This window comes from Macaca nemestrina, chromosome 6 (genome assembly GCF_043159975.1).
Source record: "Macaca nemestrina isolate mMacNem1 chromosome 6, mMacNem.hap1, whole genome shotgun sequence".
In the NCBI taxonomy this organism is placed as follows: domain Eukaryota; kingdom Metazoa; phylum Chordata; class Mammalia; order Primates; family Cercopithecidae; genus Macaca; species Macaca nemestrina.
In genome coordinates, this window is record NC_092130.1 from 70,242,716 (window position 1) to 70,255,748 (window position 13,033).

General features: G+C 35.6%; 1 long non-coding RNA gene across 2 annotated transcripts in view; it reads right to left on the reverse strand.

The window, feature by feature from the left end:
• Nucleotides 1–13,033, reverse strand: part of LOC105471111 (uncharacterized) — a 326,529-nt gene that overhangs the window by 269,310 nt on the left and 44,186 nt on the right. The window lies entirely within an intron of this gene.

The following is a 13,033-nucleotide window of genomic DNA, read 5'->3' on the forward strand; positions in this document are numbered from 1 at the left end:
ACCCAGGGTCCTACAAAATGCTTACCTGTTCATTTTCATCACTCTGTTTCTTTTAGTCACCTCTGTGGGCTCGGAAGAATTTTTGTGGCAATACTACAATTAAGCAGCAGGTTTTTGGTTTAAATGTGTCAGGATTGATTTTTATCCCTCTTTCTCTGCCCCACACCCCCTCCACCCACCAACTTTCCCACTACATGGGCAACAGCTTTGCAAAACGTGCTTTGTTGTTCACTCTGATGTATTTTTATCTGGTTGGGAATGACATACCTGCGGAAGCTTTACTTTTTATCCTCTCCTATATTTCAAAGCTTGTTTCTTCCTCAGTACTGACATTGGCAATCCTTTGTGGTTTTCCCTGAGCCTCAAAAGCTTAATGGTCTGGCACAGAACTTGAATCATTGGAAATATAACCCAACCAACTCTAACAGCAGCTTCAGAGAGGTTTGGGGAGCAGCCACTCAAAAGGGAATAAGTTCTGACCATGGTTAAGTGTTCCAGGGAGGTTTCCCTCTTTAGAATAAAGGGAATAAATTCAAAAGTTTCTTAAAAATCTGCAGAACTCATCCAGATGACTTAAATAGAATTTTAGATTCCCTAGTGGTAAGTAAATGAAACTGAGTTCAGAGGTTAATTACCTCTCTTCTTGGATATTTGGTGGGCCCTGTATTGAGAAAGAGGAGAAGGGAAGGCCATGATTGAAGGAGGAGATTTCTTGCGTGGAAATAGTTATTTGGATATTAAATACCTAGTTGCCTCACAAGAGCACAGATATAACTGTAGCAAATGCAGTTAAGCCATTGTGATTGAAGGAGATGTCTTAGTCAGTTTGGGCTGCTATAACAAATACACCATAGAGTAGATGGCTTGTAAACAATAGACATTTAAACCTCACAGTTCTGGAGGCTGGAAGTCTGAGATCAGGGTACCAGCATGGTCAAGTTCTAGTGATGATCCTCTTCTGGACTGCGGATGACTGACTTCACATTGTATCCTTGTGTGGCAGAAAAACAGTGAGCTAGCTCCTTGGAGATTTGTATATAAGTGTACTAATCCCATTCCTGAGGGCTCCACCCCCATAACCAAATTACCTCCCAAAGGACCCATGTCCAAATACTATAACACTGAAGAGTTGATTTCAGCATATGAATTTTGGTAATTCAATCTGTAACAGGAGGTATTCTATTATCATCATTAAGGTTTACTTTTGACACTTTTTGAAACTTCAAATGAATTAAACTCATTTTAATTTTCAGATATTAATATTTTGGTCATTTCTTTATCACAGATTGTCTATTAGGGAAGATCCAACATGAGAGGAAGGGAGGAAGAGAGAGAGAGAGAAAGAGAACACTAACATTTACGCTCCCTCAATGCCACAAACTGTTCTTAACATTTTGCAAATATTAACTTATTTAATCCTCAACAACACTGTGCAGAGTGTTATTACTATTTCTGTCTTATATATGAGGAAACTGAGGTACAAAAAGGTGAATAACTTGCCCACAACCACACAACTAGTGAAGTTGCAGAGCTGGCATTCAAACCCAGGAAATCTGACCTCAGAGACAGCACTTTACCAACTAGACTTATTTATTTATTTATTTATTTATTTATTTATTTATTTATTTGAGACAAAGTTTGCTCTTGTTGCCCAGGCTGGAGTGCAATGGCACGATCTTGGCTCACTGCAACCTCTGCTTCCCAGGTTCAAGCTATTCTCCTGCCTCAGCCTCACGAGTAGCTGGGACTACAGGCATGCGCCACCACGCCCGGCTTATTTTGTGTTTTTAGTAGAGATGGGGTTCCTTCATGTTGGTCAGGCTGGTCTTGAATTCCTGACCTCAGGTGATCTCCCCACCTCGGCCTCCCAAAGTGCTGGCATTACAGGCATGAGCTACCGCACCTGGCACCAACTAGATTTTTGACAGCAACATTAGAGTCCTATTTTTAAGACCAGTCAAGACTAACCACACACACACACACACACACACACACACACAGACACACACACACACACACACAGAGCCAAATCTCAATGGCTTAATATAAAAGAAGTCAGGTTCTCTATCATGCTTTTTCCTACATAGGCTGCTCTACAGCTTTTCCTACATAGGCTTTTTCCTGCATAGAAGCTCTGCTCCTTTCACTCAGAGACCCAGACTCATGGAGGCTTCATCTCACCATGTGCTTCCACGATAACCATCCCAGTAGAAAGGGAAAGTGACAAGTCACACCATGGCTCTTAAAGTTACACATATCACTCCCACTCACATTGTATTTGTCAGTGTGAGTCATGTGGCCACATCCAATCTCAAGAAGACTGAGAAATGCAATCCTACTATGTTTCCTAATGTAGGGGTGCAGGTTAAGCAGACATATTGGATAAGCAGCACTAATAACCAATAGCACACTTCTTTGGGACCGACTCACATCTCTAATCTCAGCAGTTACATTCTATGTATTTTTTTAACTGGGAAATTATTTTTAAATCTCCAAGGGAAGATCCACTTTCCTTACATTTTTGGTTCCCAGGTGCTTGTTCATTGCAAATAGTTGTGTCCATGTATTACCTTAAAGCCCAAGAACTTTTGAACACATAATCCAGAAAGAGGCTTAAAATAAATGTGCTTTCTGCTCTGTATTTCTTCCTTGTGGCAATGTGTATAGACCATTATCTGCTTGAAAGGGAGAGAAAACATAAGTTAACATTTCAAAAATATTACTTACCACAATGCTACTGGATGATAACAAAATCTTGAAGTCCAGATGTTGATGCAAATATTTCCTTACATTTTCAATCAATTTACCTCTCAGTTCATTAAATTCAATCTCACATGAAAATTTGTGAGTCTTTATTCCTTCCTAATCTTTCTCTCTCTCCAAGTTCTCTGTGCAATGTTTTGCTCCCACCTTCCGCTAGCATTACCTCCAGAATCCAAGCTCTCGACATCAGTTCAGAGGGACAAGGAGCAGAGCCTCCGTATCCTATACATCACTGAATCAGCCTTAGCAAGTTCAGAGTGTGATTTCCCATAGCAGAAAACAAGTATTTCTCGTGTTAATACTGACAGCCTTCTTCAGAATGTATATGTATTATTAGACTAGGAACATTTTTATCCTTTTTCTTCATCTGACCAAAGAGAGCCCTCCCAGGGGAGTGAGAGAACAATAAACCTGCATTCTACCATTGCTGTATAAGAATACTTGGCACATCTCAGGTATCTGATAAACTACCCTCCACACCCATTGCTGGTTTCATCCCTCTAACTTTTAACACCGCTCTGACTCATGAATTAAGTAACAGAAACATGGGCACTGTCTAATATCTTAGTAGCACTTTCAAGGTCAGTAGTTTTAAATATGCCTAAGTCAGCAGTTTTAGGTATGAAGATTAATTTCAAAATAAAAATATAGTTGAAGTCTACATGAAATATGTATGCTTTCAAGTCTCTTGATTGGGAGCTCGTACAATGGCAAATATTACTAAGAATTCAACAAGGAATTTTAGGTCAATTTTAATGTTATGAATGACTGCAGCATCCATACATATTTAGAAATGTGTGTGGAAGATAAATTTTGGGTTCATCAAGAAAGTTGAACATAGCTATAAATTCAATAACTATTGGATAAAACTGCAAAGTCTCCCAAGAGTCCATAGCTCATAAATGGGAACCAATGACTTGGATTTCACAGATTCCCATGAAAAATTTTACAATAGGATACTTTTCTAATCACACAGGCAATACCCCTTCCTTTCTATGTTACAGGACCTCATGCTTTTTCTACATGTAGATGTTAGCTAATTTCAGAAGTGTTGGTGATAATTCTTATCATTTTCGAAAATCTCTTTATAACATTAGAATTTGGGCAAAAATAACAAAAATAAAATAAATAGTATAAACAAAAAGTTGCTTTTGTTATATATGGATTATTGATTTTTAAAGAATAATATGTTTTAAAATATGTTGCTTTAAAGCAGACCACACATGCATTTTCTGCATGAAACTATACTGTTGGGTGAGAGTTGGGTAGAGACAAGGGTAGAGTATATTGTATCAGTTCAACAATAGATCATGATTCTTTGTGACCTTGCAACCAATTCACTGTTAACTTTTTATTTCCTTTTAAAAGTTTTGCTTTGGCTAACTTCACTTCTATTCTGTCAACTCCTAGTTGGTCATTGTCTCAATAACCAATCTTCATAGCTTTTATATCATTCTTTGAAAACCAATAATCTATATATAACAAAAATATGTTTGATAATATTTATTTTATTTTATTTTTATATTTTATTTTGTAATTGACAAATAAAAATTGCATGTTTATTATGTACAACATAAATACCATGCAATTTTCATAACTCCTTTATTTTTATATGTTTCCAATTCTTTTATTTTAACTGTTATTTGTATTCGTTTATGGGGTACAGTGAAATTTTGTTACATGTATATAATGCATAGTGATCAAATCAGGATATTTAGAGTGTCCATCACTGAAGTACAATACATTTTTTGTTAACTGTAGTCACCCTACTCTGCTATCAGAAATTGAGTTTATTACTTTCATATAAGTTTATGTTTGTATCTTTTAACCTACTTCTCTCCACCTTTGCCCCAACCACCACTCACCATTCCCAATTCCTGATCTAAGTTTCCACTCTCTACCTCCATGTGATCAAATTTTTTAGCTCCCACATATAAATGAGAACATATGATATTTGTCTTTTTGTACCAGGCTTATTTCACTTAACATAATGTCCTCTAGTTACATCCATGTTGCTGCAAATAATATAATTTCATTTTTTTATGGCCAAATAATATTCAATTTGGTATATATACCACATTTTCTGTATCCATTAATTCATTGATGTACATTTAGGTTGCTTTTATACCTTTGCTACTGTGAATAGTGCTGCAATAAATGTGCAAGTTTAGGTATTGCTTTCATATATTGATTTCTTTTCCTTTGAATAGATATGCAATAGTGAGATTGCTAGATCAAATGATAATTCTATTTTTAGTTTCTTGAGGAATCTTCATACTGCTTTCCATAGGGGTTGTTCTAGTTTACATTCCCACGAACCATGTGTAAGAGTTCCTTTTTCTCCACATTCTTGCCAACATCTGTTTTTGATTTGGGGTTTTCTTGTTTTTTTTGTTTGTTTGTTTTTTGGTTTTTTTTTTTTTGTCTTTTTAAATAATAGCTATTATAACTGAAGTAAGATGATATCTCATTGTGACTTAGACCTGTATTTCTCTGATAATTATTGATGTTGAGCATTTTTTCATATTCCTGTGGTCATTTTTATGTCCTCTTTTGAGAAAGTCTATTCATGTCCTATGCCTACTTTTTAATGAGATTGTTGATTTCTCTCCTGTTGACTTGTTTAAGTTCCTTGTATATTTGTGACATTATTCCCCTGTCAAATGAGTGGTTTGCAAATATTTTCTCCCATTCAACAGGTTGTCTCTTCACTCTGTTGATTATTTCTTTTGCTACACAGGATATTTGATTTAGTTAGGTCTCATTTGTCTATTTTTGTTTTTGTTGCCTGTGCTTACGAGGTCTTAGTCACAAATTCTTTGCCTGCACCAATGTCCAGGAGAATTTTTCTTAGGCTTCCTTCTGGTATTTTTAGGATCTTCATTGGCTATTCAGTCTCTTTTTTGACTTCCGGTGAATTTTAGGGTTTTAAAAAATTTATATTAACAATGGTGTTGGTGTTTTCCTAGAGATTGAATTGAATCTGTAGATTGCTTTGGGCAACACGGTCATTTTAATAATATTCATTTTTGCAATACATGATTATAGGATATTATGCCACTGTTTTGTGTCATCTTCAATTTCTTTCATCTGTATTTTGTGAATTTTCAAATAGAGATCTTATACCTTCTTGGTTAAAATTTTTCCTAGGTGTTTTTTCTAACTACTGTAAAGGGAATTGCCTTATTTCTTTCTCAGGTAGATTATTATTGGTATACAGAAATGCTACTAATTGTTGCATGTTGATTTTTGACCCTGCAACTTTATAGTATTCATTTATCAAACCCAAGAGTATTTTGGTGGAGTCTTTAAATTTTTCTAGATATACAATCATATCATCAGGCAGGGACAATCTGACTTCTTCTTTTTCAATTTGGCTGCCTTTTATTACTATATCTTGCCTGATTGCTCTCATTAGGATCTCTAGTACCATGTTGAATGGGAGTGGTGAAGATGGGTATCCTGGTCTTTTTTCTTGTTCCAGTACTTAGAGAAAAGGCTTTCAACTTTATCCTATTCAGTGTGATGTTAACTATGGGTTTATCACATTTGGCCTTGATTTTTTGAGGCATGTTCGTTCTGTGCCAAGTTTTCTGAGAGTTTGTATCATGAAGTTTTGAATTTTATCAAATGCCATTTCTGCATCTATTGAGATAACCATATCGTTGATTCTGTGATTTGATGTATCATGTGTATTAATTCACATTATATTGAACCATCCTGCATTCCTGGGGAAAATCCCCCTTAATGATGGTGTATTATCTTCTTGATGTACCGTTGAGTTTGGTTAGGTAATATTTTGTTGAGGAGTTTTGCAGCTATGTTCAATAATATTTTCCTGTAGTTTTTGTTGTTGTTGTTCTTGTGTCCTTGTCTAGCATTAATCTCAGAGTGATACTGGCTTCTTAGAATGAATTAGCTAGAATTCCCTCCTCTTAAATTCTTAGAATAATTTCAGAAGAATAAGCACTAGTTCTTTGTATACTGGGTAGAATTTGGGTGCAAATTCATCTGGTCCTGGGCTTTTCTTTGTTGGGAGACTTTATTACTGATTCCATCTTGCTACTCACTATTGCTCAGTTCATTTTCTATTCCTTCCTGATTCAGTCTGGGTAGGTTGTATGTTTCCATCAATTTATCCATTTCCTCTGGGTTCTTCAGTTTGTCAATGAACACTTGTTCATAATAGTCTCTGCTCACCCTTATGTTTTTGTGATATCCATTGTAATGTGTCCCTTTTTATTTCTGATTTTATTTGTTTGAGTCTTCTATCCTTTTTTCTTGGTTAGTCTAGTTAGCCTAACCAACATTTTATTTTGTTGATTTTTTGCACTTTTTTGGTCTCTATTTCATTTTGGTCTGCTCTGATCTTTATTATTTCCTTTCTTCTGCTAATTTGGAGTTTAGTTTGCTTTTGCTTTTCTAGTTTCTTGAAGCACATAGTTAAATTGTTAATTTGAAATCTTTCTAATTTTTATTCCAGACATTTCTAGCTATAAAATTCCTTGTTAGTACTGCTTTTGCTGTATCCTACAGGTGTTGGTACATTATGGGTTCATTTTCATTTGTTTCAAGAATTTTTCTGATTTCCATTTGAATTTCTTCATTGACCCAGTGGTCATTCAGGAGCATGTTGTTTAACTTCCACGTATTTCTATAGTTTCTCAAGTTCCTCTCAGTATTAATATCTAGTGCTATTCCACTATGGTCTGAGAAGATACTTGATATGATTTTTATTTTCAAAACTTTTTTCCAGATTTGCTTTGGGACCTAACATATGGTTGAGTCTGGAGAATGTTCCATGTGCTGATGAAAACATGTACATTCTGCAACTGTTGAACAGAATGTTCTATAATTGTCTCTTTGGTCCATTTGTTCTGATGTCCAGTTTAAATTCAATGTTTCCTTGCTGATTTTCTGTATAGATTATTTGTCTAATGCCAAAAGTGTGGTGTTGAAGTACTTTACTATTGTTGTATTGCAGTCTGTCTCTCTCTTTAGATTTCATAATACTTGCTTTATATATTTGGGTGCTCCAACTGTTAGGTACATACATATTTAGAATTACTATGTTTGTTTATCAGATTGATTCTTTTATCATTATATAATGGCTTTTGTTGTCTTTTATAACTTTTTTTGACTTAAAGTTTGTTATATAGATACTCCTGCTTTTTTTTTTTGTTTCTGTTTGCGTAGAATATCTTTTTCCATATCTTTACTTTCAGTCTGAATGTGTCTTTACCAGTAAGGTGAGTTTCTTCTAGTCAGAATATAATTGAATAATGTCTTTTTATCAGTTGAGTCATTCTATATCTTTTAAGTAGATAATTTGATCTATTTACATAAATGGTTATTACTGATATGTGAGGCTTTGTTCCTGTCATATTGTTCATTGTTTTCCGGTTGTTTCATATAATCTTTGCTCTTATTGCTGTCATTATGGCTTTGTGGACTGCTGTAGTGTTATCTTTGAGTCCTTTCTCTTTCTCCTCTAAGTCATTGCTTAACCAGTGAGCTTTATACTTTAGTATTTTCATAATGGTAAATATTGCCCTTTCACTTACAGATGTGGGACTCCCTTAAGCATTTCTCATAGGACCAGTCTGGTGGCAATAAATTTCTTCAACATTTGCTTGTCTGTGAAAGACCTTATTTCTCTTTCATTTATAAAGAATAATTTTGCTGGATGTATTATTCTTGGTTGATAGTTTTCTCTTTCAACACTTTGAATATTTTATCTCATTCTTGTCTGGCCTGTAAGGTATCTGCTGAGAAATCTGCTGTTATTCCGATAAGGTTTCCTTTATAGGTAACCACATGATTTTTTCTTGCTGTTTAGGATTAATTCTTTATGTTTGACTTTAGGTAATCTGACTGTAATATGTCATGGAAACCATTTTACATTGTGTATGTCTGGGGATTGCTAAACCTCCTGTATTTGGATGTCTAAATCTCTTGCTAGACTTGGGAAGTTTACATCTATTATTTTACTAAATATGCTTTCTAATTCTTTCATTTCTCTTTATCCTCAGGGATTCCAAAAATTGAAATACTCAGTCACTTTATGTTGTTCCAAATATCACAAAGACTTTGATCATTTTTTTATTTCTTTGTCTTTATTTTTATTGTACTGAATTATTTCAAAACCCAGTTTTCAAGTTCTGAGATTCTTTCTCCTGCTTTACCTAGTCTAATGTTGAAGTTTTCAAGTGTATTTTGTATATCCCTCAATGAATTTTTTTCAGTTCTGGAATTTCTATTTGTTTCTTTTAAAATATCTATTTGGTAAATTTCTCATTCATGTACTGAATTGTCTTTCTTGTTTATTTGTGTTTTTAAGAATTCTTTTGTATCTTACTAGGCTTCTTTAAAAAAAAAATATTTTGATTTCTTTATCTGGAATTTCAAAAATTTATTTTTGATTAAAATATATTCCTGGAGAATAGGGATGTCATATTTACTGGTTTTTTAATATTTCCTGCATCTTTACATTGATATCTGTGCATCTGGTGTACCAGTTGTTTCTTCCTATTTTTGAATTTACTTTCACAAGGTAGGACTTTTTCATAAAAGTGTACCTATGGTGTTTGTTGGGTAGGACACTTTGGCTTTGATTCTGGGTGCATGCAGTAGTATTATCTGTATGATTTATTTGGCTGTAAACAGTGCTGGGGTATATGTGATTTATTTGGCACATTGGGGTGGGATTATTAATGGAAGCTGTGTGGTAAAGTTGCACTGGGGACTGGGATGCCATTTGAGCAAATTTCTAGGCTCCAGTGGTGGCAGTGATGTGCTAAGCATGCCTATATTTATGCCAAATAGTGATTTATACTGGCACTGGTATTGGCAGTTATTGGTGGACCAATTCTTTGGCCTCCAAGTGGCTTGATCAGCTGCTAATGGCAGCAATGGTGAAACAGGTAGGTGGGTGCGTTCTGGGACCCCTTGGAAGCTGGCATGGCTTGGGTAATGGCAGTGATGGGATGATTATCTGAGTCTCAAACGGCATACATTGATGTTGTCAATGGCTGTAGTAGACTGGGTGAGCTAGTCTCCAGGCCTGCTGATGAGTCTTGAAGGTACGTATCAGTTGAGGTAACAGCAAATGGGAGATTAGGCCCAACTTCAGGCTTCTGGGAGGAGTTCTGAGGTGCCCAAGATGTTGACTGGGCCAGACAATCCCCAAGAAACTGGGCGATGTGCTCTGTCTTGGGGAGATGTAAGGCAGGCTTGTGCTCAGGCCTCCTAATGGTGAGAGCAGGAGGCACCTGCCATCGTGGGCAGGGGTGGGGTGATTCTCAAACACAAGGCAGAGTGTTCAAATGAGCCATGCTGAGGCCCTTCCACTAGAGAGGTTGGGATGACCTTGGTGGCCATAGGCTGGGTCAGCAGGTAGGGAAGATGTTTTTCTCTTATGCCCCAATTTGACAGGACTTGCTCCCCAATCCCAGCTGCAGAAGCCCTTGCCCAGTCCCTAAGTCTCACTGGCAACTTGTGCCCTGCTAGCATTTGTCTCAGTCCTGGCAGTGCTTACTTCCCAGCACCAGCAGCTGCAGTTCATGCCTCACTGGCTTCTCAGCCCCAGCTGCAGGAGCACTCCCAGTTTGCACCACAGTCTCAGTAGCAACAACACATTTCCCTAATGCCCCAGACCCAATGCTCCTGGGTCCCATAACAGAATGCAATCTGCCAAAAGTTAGGTTTGAAAATGGCACCTTGCAGTGGCTGCTTAGGTCTCAGAAAGTATGTAGAACCCAGCATGAGCTCCCTCTCAAGAGCAGTTTCATACCACGGTCTCCCGGAGTCTGCCTGTGTCAGCTTCAGGAGGTAGAAAGGTCAAGGGTTTCTCCCATGACCAGAATTGTATGATTCTTTGGAGGGAATGTGGGCCACTAGAACTCTCTAACTTACCTTTTCCCTGCATTAGGAAGTCACTTATAGCTTCCATCTGATCCTCACCAAGCAGGCTATCTCTCTTCTTTTACCTCCCTGTCCCCAGTGTTTCCTGTCACTCTTCTGCTCAATTCCAGTGCCCTTTCTTGGATATTGCATTTGAGGTGTGCTTATCTATACATCCCTTTGGCTCTTCTAAGTGGATGAAGTGAGCATGAAATGCAACTAGTCAGCCATCCTAAAGCTTCTCCCTCTCTGTTTCTATAGTATATAAAACTGTTATTTTTTTAAATGAAACATTTTCATGTGGGAAAAAAAAATCAGACTTTTCAGAAGTAAATGAAAATCATGTGAAATCCTACTACCCTGAGATACATGGAGTTGACCTTTATCTGACTACTCTTTAGATACCCCTCTAGGCATAAATACTTACAGTATTGAAATATAATTTTTAAATGGCATCATATTACACATGTTCTTTTGATTTCCATTATGGTCATTTATTTGACCCATGAGGTATATAGAGGATTCATTTTTTCATTTTTAAAAATATTGGGTGTTTTAATCATATTTTCGTTATCAATTTCCAAGATAAATTCAATCTGGTGAAAGAATTTGATCTGTAAGATAGGGATTGCTTTTATATTAATTGTTGAGGCTAGCCTAGTATATGATGAATTTTATTACGTTTTATAGACATGCTTGAAAGGAATGTTGGCGTATGTTCATTGTGTTAAGAGAAATCTGTAAAGATCTTCCACTGTGATTTAAGATTTGTCTCTCCCCTGGTAGTTCTGGCCATTTTTGTTTTATGGTCTTTAAGGCTCTTCTAGTAGATACAAGCTTAAAATTTTTATATCTTCTTAAAAAAGTATTTTATCATTTTATAACTTTCTTTAAACTATATATTTTGTCTATTATAACTATATAATTTTTCTTTTTGTTAGTTTTTATCTAATACTAAACTTCCATTATTTTATTCTAAAGCTTTATTTTAATTGCATTTTAAATATGGCTCTGATAAATCGCACAAATTTAGATTTTTATCAAACTTGACAATTTCTGTTCTATTTATTTGGTGAGTTTAACCCATTTATGTTTATTATAATTACAAATATATTTAGATACTTTACTACCATCTTCGCTTTCTATAAAACTTGATTTATCCATTTTTTTTTCTAATTTCATTTCTCAGGTTAACATTTTGGGATATTGACTTTTTAATTTCACATTAAAAACTCTTGCACATATTTAACATTATTGGCCCTTTTGTACTTATGTGTACTTTTTCATAAAATTTGAGTTCATGATCTTTTTTGAAGTCCATTTCATGAATCTTTTTTTTGTGATCATTTTTTCTGTTTCACTTCAGCAATATCTTTGTATTTCAAGAATGTTAAAATGTTATCTTCAGAAGATTTCATTTTGCCTTTTGCATTTAGATCTACTGTTCATCTGAAATTAATATTTATGTATTTGTGAAGCAGGAGACAAGCTCTATTATTACTATTATTGTTACATTATTTTGGTTATTTATTTGCCCCAACATTATTTATGAAAAATATCTTTCTTTATTCACCATCCAGCAGGCTCAACTGTTTTTCATAAATCAAAAGGTCTTATATGCCTAGCATGTAGACTCTCCATTCATTCCATTGGTTAGTTTTTCTGTCCATACACCATGAATTAGTTAAAACAACAATTCTGTATTTAGTTCACAATTTTGTGGATCAAAAATTGGGGCTAGCTCTACTGGAAGTTGTTCTGGTCTTGAATGGGTTGTCTGCCAGCTGCTAGTCAGCTAGGAAGCTCTTATAGGGTTTGCCTGGCTATTGGTTGGAGCAATAGGAGAAAGAGAGCTTTGTCTTTTTTATCATCTAGAAAGCTAGCCTTGGTTTTGTACACAATATTAGCAAGAATTCCAGACAATGAGTAGGTATGTGCAAGGGCTCTTAAGCCTAGACTCAGAACTAACACAAAGTATCTTCTGCCACATTCTATTCACAAACTTAACTCAGACTCAAAATGTAAACAGAAAGACTTCAATCTTGATGGGAAATGCCTCAAAGTGAAATTACAAAAGGTCATGGATACAGGAAAGGGCATAAATAAAGCCTTTTTTGCAAATAACCAGTAAATAAATTTTGCAAATAACCAGCCTCTCTGGATACAATTATTCACATTCTTACCATATTAAAAATATGCTGAGCCCAACTTAGTACCTTCTAAAAGTTCCATTCAATCATAGTATTATATGTGAAGCCTGGGTCTCATGATTTACATCACGTGTAAATGCAGATTTTGGAATTTAGCTTCTCTTAATCTGGGATCTATAAACTAAAAAGAAAAGATTGAATATCTGACCTCCCACACA